The sequence below is a fragment of the Peromyscus leucopus genome, chromosome 7, assembly GCF_004664715.2.
Source record: "Peromyscus leucopus breed LL Stock chromosome 7, UCI_PerLeu_2.1, whole genome shotgun sequence".
Taxonomy (NCBI): Eukaryota; Metazoa; Chordata; class Mammalia; order Rodentia; family Cricetidae; genus Peromyscus; species Peromyscus leucopus.
The window spans coordinates 49993905-50004510 of record NC_051069.1 but is presented as its reverse complement, the minus strand read 5'-3'; the positions used below and the strand labels follow the sequence as shown (position 1 = coordinate 50004510).

Sequence of the window (10606 nt, the reverse complement as noted above, 5' to 3'; positions counted from 1 at the left end):
CAGGGAGCCCACCACAGCCTAAAATTCCAGCTTCTGGGCATCTCTTTGGGCCTCTGTGGGCATCTCTTCCCATAAATAACAATAAATATTTAAACACACACACAGAGACAGACACCCACAGACAGACACACAGATTCTCTCTCTCTCTCTCTCTCTCTCTCTCTCTCTCTCTCTCTCTCTCTCTCTCACACACACACACACACACACACACACACAGAGAGACAGACACCTGCAGACACACACAGACAGACAGACAGACAGACACACACTCACACACACACACACACATGCAGGCACACAGAGGCAGACAGACACCCACAGAAGGAATGAGCCATCACCTGTATGGTGGGAGGGGAGAACCGCTCCCAAGCTGTCTTAGAACCCACACACTCAGCGGCACACCTTTATCCACTAAATATACACCAACTGAAAACTTTTGGCCAGGTGTGTTGGCGCACACCTTTAATCCCAGCACTCGGGAGGCAGAGGCAGGTGGATCTCTGTGAGTTCGAGGCCAGCCTGGTCTACAGAGTGAGTTCCAGGACAGCCAGGGCTACACAGTGAAACCCTGTCTCAAACAAACAAAACAAAGAAGCAAGACCTCATGCCAAGGTAAGGGAGAGGGCTAGTGGGGACCTGCTGGTTCTGGAAGCATGGGGACCTGAGCTGGTCCCAGAATCCACACAAAGAAGCAGTGCCCACTGCCAAACTTGCCACAGGTCACCCTAGAGCCAGGCTTGACGCTTCCAGCCTCGTCTTCTGGTAAATTCCAGGTCCATGGGTGACCGTCTGTCTCAAAGGATTCGAATCCTCCGACTCCCACAGCATCCCCTGACAGTCATGGTGCCCTGACGGTACAGCCAAACAGACAAACTGGTCCTTACATCGAGACCTCCACCCCACGAAGGGCTCCATCACACAGGGAGGAAACCCAGGCCTGGCGTGTTGCCAAAATCACTGAGCTGCACAAAACCACCGCAGCTCAGAGCTGCCCGCCAGCAGCCTGCCAGTGACAGAGATCCTGGAGATCTCACAGTCCTGGCTTCAGACTCAATGCCCTCACTCTGTCACGCTGAGTATTTTCTAGAGAAAAAAAGCCCAACTGTGTCCAGGAGCATGGTGGCCAGGACAGAGATCCAAACTTCATATCTAGGAGCTGAGGGACCCAAGCAAGTATATTAATATCTCTTCCCCCTCTCCCAAAGTATCTTTTAATTCATGGCACTGCTATATAGCCCCGGCTGCTGGCCTAGAACCTGGAGCAATTCTCCTGTCTCCACCATCCAAGTGCGGGGATCACAGGCGTGCACATCCACCCCTGCCTGCTGTTTCCTGTTCTTTATCTGTGTGTGTGTGTGTGATTGAGACTATGTGATCTGTGTGTGAATGTGTGTGAGTGACTGTGCGATTGTGGGTGTGACTGGGTGAGACTGTGCCTGAGTGTATGACTCTGTGTGTGTGTGTGTGTGTGTGTGTGTGTGTGTGTCTGTGTGTATGAGTGTGTGTGATTCTGGGTGCGGCTGTGTATGAGTGTGAGTGTGTGTGAGACTGTGTGTATGAGTGTGTGATTTTGTGTGTGGCTGTGTATGAGTGTGACTGTGAGTGTGTGTGTGCACACGCAGTTGCCACAGCAGCATGCATGAAGGTCAGAGGAGAGAGCCTCTGGTGAGGTCCTCACCGGCTGTCTTGTAGAGGTGAGGTCTTCCGCTGCTCACGCCTGTGTGCCAGGCTGGCCGGCCTGCGGGCTCTGGACTCTCCAGTCTCTGCCCCCATCTTCCCAGAAGTGTGCTCGCTCGGGTTATGAGACACTCTACCCAGCTTACTAGGTTCTACAGATTCGAACTCGGATCCTCACAGCTGCCCAGCAAATGCTCCACCACTGAACTCCCTCCCTACCCCTTCCTCACGCCTCTTTAAAGAACACTCACAATTGCATTCCCTGCCTAAGCCATGTGAGGGACAGACTGTCTTAATCTAACATTAAACAGCTGTGAGTCTGGCCACCAGGAAACGGGAACAGGTGCCATTAGAAAAATTTAAAAACTAAAACTTAATTTATATGTTCCAAGACCAGCTCACTGTATAGCTTAGGCTGGTCCAGCTCTCTCTCTTTCTGTAGCTCAGGGTATCCTTGAATCTGTGGTCACCCTCCTGCCTCTGCTTCCTCAGCACTGGGGTTAGGGATGTGCACCACCACACCTTAGAAAAACTGCATTTTAAAAACTATTTTAAGGGGCTGGAGAGATGGCTCAGAGGTTAAGAGCACTGACTGCTCATCCAGAGGTCCTGAGTTCAATTTCTAGCACCCACATGGTGGATCACAACCATCTGTAATGAGATCTCAAACCCTCTTCTATATACATAATAAATAAATAAATAAATAATTAAAAAAAAAACTATTTTAAAATCTGGGACCTGGGACACAGCTTAGTAATAAAGTGCTTGCCCAGAATTCACCAGTGAGGGGCTGGGGTGTGGCTCAGTGGTAGAGCCCTGCCTAGAACCCCCAGTGAGGGGCTGGGGTGTGGCTCAGTGGTAGAGCACTTGTCTGGCATGTGATGCCCTGGATTCCAATCTCAGTGCCACAGTCAATCAACCAATCAGATCAAAACCCCACTCTGACAAAATTTTCCTTGGAGAAGATAAAGCATAAGAAGTCAGGTGTGTGGCGCTGCAGAGGCAGGAAGATCTCTGTGAGTGATGCCAGGCTAGTCTACATAGCAAGCTCCAGGCCAGCCATGTCTATGTACCAAGACATTGTCTCAGTTTAAAGGAAAGTTCTGGAGATGGTCAACTAAAGATCATTATAAACAAGCTTCCTGCTGCTGCCGTGGCTGATAGGGGGCCACCAGGATGGCTTTACCAATCAGATAGTTAAAGGCTGTACAAGGCGGACAACCGCACATGTATGATGCACTGCCCTCTCCACTCAGGCTCCCACATGCATACTTAAGAGAGTACGTTTTACTCCATGTATCAGTTATTCTAGGTTTTAAAGTTTTTTTTTTATTGCGTGCGTGCGTGTGTGCGTGTGCGTGTGTGTAGGGGGTGTCTGTGTCTGTATATGTTTTACCTGCATGTATGTCTATGCATCATGTATGTGCCTGGTGCCTGCATAAAAGAGAGCATCTATCAGAATCTTTGGGACAGGAGTTACAGATGGTGAGACCTGTGGGTGCTGGGAATTGAACCCGGGTCCTCAGGAAGAGCAGCCAGTGCTCTTAACCACTGCCCCCTCTCACCAGCTCTTTGTTTTTGTTTCTTCAGACAGGGTCTCACTGTGTAGCCTTGGCTAGCCTAGAACTCTCTCTGTAGCCCAGGCTGGCCTCAAATTCACAGACTGTCCTGCCTCTTCCTCCTGAGTGCTGAGACCAAAGGTGTGCCACCACGCGGGCACAAGTAACTTCGTGGGCTCAGTCTCCAAGAACGGGCAGTACCCAAGCTTCCAGTGTGGAACCAACAGCGAAACCTCCACTTCATCAAGCGGCCTGTGCGCCTCCACACCCTGCGTGGCTCTGCTGTTCTATGGGATTCCCTCCTGCTGCGGGCAGGGCCTCGTGGAGGGCCAAGGAACATCAGGGCTCTTTAGAGGCTACATTTTTTTAAATTTGATTTTTTGTTTTTGGAGACAGGGTCTGATTCTGTAACTCTGGCTGGCCTGAAACATCATACATAGACCAGGCTGGCCTCATAGAGCTTGTCTGCCTCGGTTTCCCAAGTGCTAGGATTAAAGGTAGGAGCTACCACCACTAACATTTTGTTTTTTTTTTAAACAACAAGGGTACTTCACTGCTCCCTGAAGTTCCTGGGCGCTACTCAAGTTCTGCAAGGAGTTTAAATGCTTTTCCTTTACAGCCGAGTGCAGACAGGACAGGGTGGGGTGAGACACTTGGCTACAAACTTGTCCAAAAGTAGTATAGTCTAGGGTGTGGTGACCCCAGCTGACACCAGAACTGGATTTACACTGTGAGCCAGGGCCAGTGCTGGGGTGTGTCAAACTCTCATTTATTTATTATTATTTTGTGGTACTGGGGAAGGAACCCCGGGTTTGTTTGCCCTCCTCCTCCCAGAGCTGAGGCCGAACCCAGGACCTTGTGCTTGCTGGGCAAGCGCTGTACCCAAAGCTAAATCCCCACCCCCTACTGCAGTATTCTTAACTGAGCTGTGGCTCTGGCTTGCTCACTGTCTTTTTTTTTTTGAGTTAGGGTCTCATGGGGCCCAGGCTGGCCTCGAACTCACTGCCTCTACTTCCCAAGTTCTGGGACAGAACCCGGAACTCCCTGTATTCTAAGCCTGTGCTCCAGAAATTGAGTTTCGTCCTCAGACTCTTTTTGTTATTGTCTGGGGGTCTCTCTATAGCCCAGGCTGGCCTTGTGCTAGAGATCTTCCTGCCTCGTTCCGAGTGCTGGATAACAGACATGCACCACGACGCCTGGCTTAAAGCCCCTGATCTACAGTGCTGGGGCCGGGGGTTGGCGGCGCAGCTCTGTGGGTGAGGGAGCTCGCCTGATGACCTGAGATCATCTCTGGACCTACGTGTAAGCTGGACATAGTGGTGGAAGTCTGCGATTCCAGGGTTCCTATGGTGAGATGGGAGGCAGAGAGGACAGCCCTGGAAGCCCTTGGGCTAGCCTGGGCAGCTAGTTGTAAACAAGAAAGAAGCCTTGCTTCACACAAGGCAGCACGCTTGCCCCAATGCGTCATACACCTTAATAAAAACAGGAGCAGTAAACCTTAGGTATAACCTGGTGCACTGGCTCATCCTGGGCCAGTAAGCCCAGGCACTGGGGTTAGGGGTCTGAGGCCAGAGGGACAGGAGTGTGAGGTCAACCTATGTGTGTGTGTGTGTGTGTGTGTGTGTATGTATATATGTATGTATACATATATATAACATGAGCATGCAGTATATATGTGTATACTATGTATGTGCTGTGCTATATATGTGTACTGTAGTCTATGTACCATGTGTGTACTATATATATGTACTATGTGTATGTGTACGTGTGTGCTATATGTATATACATACACGTGTATGTACTACATGTGTGCAAGATCCTGTGTGAAGAACGGAAGGAAGACAGAGAAAAAAGAAAAACAAATAAACCAGGCTTAAAAGGCTCCTTCCAGGCCAGGCATGGTGGCGCACGCCTTTAATCCCAGCTCTCAGGAGGCAGAGGCAGAGGCAGGGGGATCTCTGTGAATTTGAGGACAGCCTGGTCTACAGAGCAATTTCCAAGACTGCCAAGGCTAGACAGAGAAACCCTGTCTTGAGAAACAAAATAAAACAAAACATGGGTGGAAAACCCTTTCCTGGGGCCAACAAGAGGGCTCACAGGGTGAAGGCACACGCACCAAGTCTGGCGATCGAGTTTAATCTCGGGGAGGCAACCGACTCCTGCAAGCTGTCCTCTGCCACCCTTCCCCCAGGAAATAAAAATGTGATGCATTTTACAGATTACAAGGACTGGAAGCGGCTCAGTGATCACAGCACAGGCTGTGCAAGCTTGAGGATCTGCGTTCAAATCCCACAAACCCCAGCATGGTTGTCCATGTCTGCCACCCCAGGGCACCTAAGGAGAGGCGGGCGCACAGGGAGACTCCTCGGAAGCCGCAGATCAGCTAGCCCAGCACAACAGCGGTCAACAGCGCACTCCTCCTCAAACCGACGCCCGAGGCTGTGCCCTCACCCCCATGCACACGCTGCTCACACATGCTCACACCTACACACACCTCTCTCCAGGCCTGGTTCCAAGCTACTTGGGGAGCCGAGCTGGGGACAATCACAAGTCAAAGGCCTGCCTAAGGCTAGAGTGAGCTCAAGGCTGGCCTGGACAATTGTCTAAGACCTTATTTTAAAACAAAACAAAAACCATAAAGTGGTGGTGTGTCAGCTCAGCAGGTAAAAGCATTCGCCACGAGAGCCGGCAGCCTGAATTCAGATCCCCAGGGCCCATGTAGAAATAGACAGACTCAGGCTGGCAAGGTGGCTCAGCGGCTAAAGGCTCGGATGACTCGAGTTTGATCCCCAGGACCCACAGGTGATCAAGGAGAACAGACCCCCTAAACTGTCCTCTGGCCTCCACACATGCACACTGTGGCCGTGCACCCCACAAAGTCAATAAACGTAATAAAATAAAGAAAAGGAAGACCAGAGGAGGCGTTCAGCGCTGTGGCACCGGCCCGGCTTGGAGGATGCCCACAGCCCCATCCCAGCACTGGAGGAAAAAAATTAAAGTGGAAAAAACAAGAAACAGAGCGAGGATCTTGTTTTTCTGAAACACAAGACCATTTAAGGAAATCAAGCAGGCACAGGGCATGTTTTTCAAGGACATGGAATATCTAAATAAGTGGCTGAAGGTGGGGTGCAGCAATGATATTAAAAGGGATAGGAAGGCCCGGGGTGGTGGCGCATGCCTGGGGGCCCCGGGAATGCAGAGGGTGAGGCAGGAGGATTGCTTGGTAGCCAGCCAGGGCAGCACAAAGAAACATCCTCTTCAAAAAGCAAATCCTGGGCTGCAGAGATGGCCCAGGGAATAAAGGAACTTGGTCCTAGGCCTTGACACTTCGGGTGTGATTGCTCGGACCCACACAGTAGGAGAGAGACCACTCCCAACACACACACACACACACACACACACACACACACACACACACGCTGAATAAGTAAATGTTTGCAAGTAATTCGAAAGGAGATAAAGTATGCTGGCCATGGTGGTGAACATCTGTGACGGCAGCATGGGGAGGCAGGGGAAGGAAGGTCAGGAGGGTGAGGCTGGTCCGCTTAGCTTACAGTATGGGGGGGGGGGCGACACGACACCCATTTCAGAAACAAAAAACCAAAGGATAAAGAAAAAGAAATAAAGAATAAAGAAAAGAAATATATAGAAATATATATATATCTCGAATGGGACGAAAGCTGCAATTGAAAAATGGATGAGAAGCGGGAGGTCCCAGAACTTGGGAGGCAGTGGTAGGTCAATCTCTGTGAGTTCCAGAGATTCTAGGCTAGCCTGGTCTACATAGTGAGTCCCAGGCCAGCCAGTCAGCAATACACAGAGAAACCATATCTTTCTTGTTTTTGTTTGTTTGTTTTTCAAGACAGGGTTTCTGTGTGTTTTTTTTTTTTTTTTTTTTTTTTTTTTTTTTTTTTTTTTTTTGGAGCCTGTCCTAGATCTCACTTGGTAGACCAGGCTGGCCTCAAACTCACAGAGATCCACCAGCTCTGTCTCCTCAGTGCTGGAATTAAAGGAGTGCGCCTCCACTGCCCAGCGCACCAGGGAGGATCCAAGTGATCGGGAGTTACAGGTGGTTGTGAGTTGCCTGACGTGGGTGCTGAGAACCAAACAGACCCTCTGGATGAGGGAAAAAAAAAATGCTCTTAACCTCTATACATCTCTCCAGCCCTTATTTTTATTTTATTTGTATTTTTGAGACAGGTCTTATGTGTCCCAGCCTGTCCTTTAACTCTCTCTCTTAAAAACGAACACGGGAAAAGTGAAAAATAACTTCCTTTTTTTCCTTTTTCATCCTTTAACTCCTGATCCCCCTGCCTCCACCCCCCAGCACCGGGATGACAGCCCCTGACCACTGTGCCTGGTTTATGTGGTAGGTGATGTTGGGATGGACCCAGGGCTTCGTGTATCTCCGGCAGGCACTCTCTCGGTGGAGACACCCCCAGCCCTGTTTTCGATTTACAATTTTTTTTTTCTTTTCTCTTCCTTCCTTCCCTTTCTCAAGAGGGCATCTTGCTATGTAGCCCAGGCTGGCCCAGAACTCACAGCAATCCTCCTGTCTCAGTCTCCCAAGTGCTGGAATTACAGAAATGTGCTGCCATGCTCAGTAGCCTTTACGTTTTGATGTGGTTGGGGAAAATGATTTAGGACGTGTGAAAAGCCCAGGGCTCAGGGCCTGGCCCAGTAGCAGACTGCTTACCCAGGATGTAGGAGGCCCTGGGTCCCATCCCAGCAGCTGAAAAAATAAATGAAATCAAGCAAAACAATAATTCCCATCAGCTCTGTGGTGCCAGATATTAAAAACATACTTTTTACTCACTTGAAAACCTCATGCTGGCTGTGGTGGCTCACACCCGAGGTCCCAGTCAGGCAGGCCAGACTGAGGCAGGGGACGAGAGCAGCCTGGACTACAAAATGGAACTGTCTCAAATACACGCACTCGTACAAAATAAAACAGGTCTGAGGACGGAGCTGAGCGGTGGAGCGTATTCCAGCATGCTCCAAGCCCCGGGTCCCAGCCCCAGCACCCCATAAACCAGGCATGGTGGCTCCAACCTGTAACCCCAGCTCTCAAGAGGGACAGGTAGGGGATCAGGAATTCAAGGTAATACCGAGTTCAAGGCCTGGGCTACCTGAGACCCTGTCTCCAAATAAATAAATAAACAAATATATTAATTAAATGGAAAATTAAAAATTCAGAAATAGGGCTGGAGTGGAGTGTTGGCCTAGCATGTGTGAGGCCTGGGTTCCATTCCTAGGACCACACAATAAAACCAAAAGCATGGGAGCCGGTGGTGGCGGTACACGCCTTAAATCCTAGCACTAGGGAGGCAGAGGCAGGCGATCTCTGTGAGCTGAGGCCAGCCTGGTCTACAGAATGAGTTCTAGGACAGCCAGGGCTACACAGAGAAACCAAAAACCAACCAACCAACCAACCAACCAACCAACCAACCAAACCAAAAAACCCAAAGAACAGACATGTCTACAGGAGCTGCATCTGGCTTACACACCCCTGTATCCCAACACTCAGAAGCTGAGGCTGGAGCATGGCCATGAGTGCCAGGCCAGTTCCTGGACTACAGAGTGGGACCCTATCTCAACAAAACAGAATGGACAAAAATCTAGAGGGCGGCTACACCTGGGTCGGGGAGGCAGATTCTGGTGGTCTAGATTTTTCTGCACTTTCCAATGCTTCTACAAACGTTATACATCACTTTTTTGTTGCTCTATAGCCCTGGCTGGCCTGGAGCTCACTATGTAGGCCAGGCTGGCCTCAAACTCACAGAGACCTATCTGCGTCTGCCTTCAGAGTGTTGGAATTAAAGGCGTGCGCCACTACACTTAGCTGTAAGATATGTTTTAACTTTCATATGTGTGTACATGTGCATGTGTGTTTGTGTGTGTGTGAGAGAGAGAGAGACAGAGAGAGAGCTCTGTGGAGGCCGTAAGAGGGCATCAGATCGCTCGGAGCTGCGATTTCAGGTGGTTATGAGATACCCAGTATGGGTGCTGGGAACCAAACTTAGTTCCTTGCAGGAGCAGCCAGCCCTCTTAACCACTGAGCCACTGTGCAGGCGGCCCTTGTTTTCTGTGAAGTTTGTGGTTGTGTGAGAGAGGGTCTCTTACTGTCCTGGGGTTTGCAGAACAGGCCAGGCTGGCAGGTGAGCCCCCACGGCCCCCCATATTGGCCTCTCCAAACCCTAAGATTACGTGTGCCACCACGCAGGGTTTTTTAACATGGGTTCAGGGGTCCAATTCAGGTCACCGTGCTTGTTCAAGACCAGCCGTCTCCACAGCACGGGGATGCATGTCAGCCCAGAACACGGCCTGGCGACGTTAGCTGCAGCCTGCTAGGGTCTTACATCATATTTCATTTCTGACACTGTGCCGCCAGAGCACAGGAGCCTGTGGCACTCACCCTCGGATGTTGGGACACACACCCCCGCACCTCAACTCTTTGTCCACTTCTAGCTCATTCTCGAGTTCGTCAGCCCAAGTCCTTTACCCCAGGGCCTTTGAGCCCACTGTGCCCTGGCCTGGCGCTTCTCTGCCCACAGGCTGTATCTCCTTGGTCACACGTTGTTTTGAGCCTCACTCTCTCTGTAGCCCAGGCTGGCCTTGAAGCTGAGGTGACCCCCCCAACCGTTTAAGCTTCCTGAGTGCTAGGCACCTGAACATATTGAGTCAAAAAGACACCATAGAGCCTAGAGCTGACTGTGAATATCCACCGTACACACAGAGCCAGGCCGCACAACCATGATTCACTGCGCTAGGTCAGAACCCAGGGCCTCACAGCACTGGACAGCTGCTCTGCAACCGAACTACACCCCAGCCCCTCACTGGGGGATCCTAGGCAGGGCTCTACCACTGAGCCACACCCCAGCCCCTCACTGGGGGTTCTAGGCAGGGGCTCTACCACTGAGCCACACCCCAGCCCCTCACTGGGGATTCTAGGCAGGGGCTCTACACTGAGCACACCCAGCCCCTCACTGGGGTTCTAGCAGGGCTCTCACTGAGCCACACCCCAGCCCCTCACTGGGGATTCTAGGCAGGGGCTCTACCACTGAGCCACACCCCAGCCCCTCACTGGGGGATCTAGGCAGGGGCTCTCACTGAGCCACACCCCAGCCCCTCACTGGGTCCAGCAGGGCTCTCCCTGAGCCACACCCCAGCCCCTCACTGGGAATTCTAGGCAGGGGCTCTCACTGAGCCACACCCCAGCATAACAGTCTGTCAGGACACCCAGCACACAGTTTGAGGAGGTTCAGGATGCTCCGGCAGTAGACCACAGTTTGAAGAACATGCTCAAGATTACAGACAGGGCACAGGGAGGCCACCACCCCAGTGAACTCTCACCACCTGCTCTGTCTCTC

The 10606-nt window shown here is 51.1% G+C and overlaps 1 protein-coding gene across 1 annotated transcript in view; it reads right to left on the bottom strand.

Annotated features, from left to right (window-relative positions):
* Positions 1-10606, bottom strand: part of Kank2 (KN motif and ankyrin repeat domains 2) — a 32269-nt gene that overhangs the window by 14101 nt on the left and 7562 nt on the right.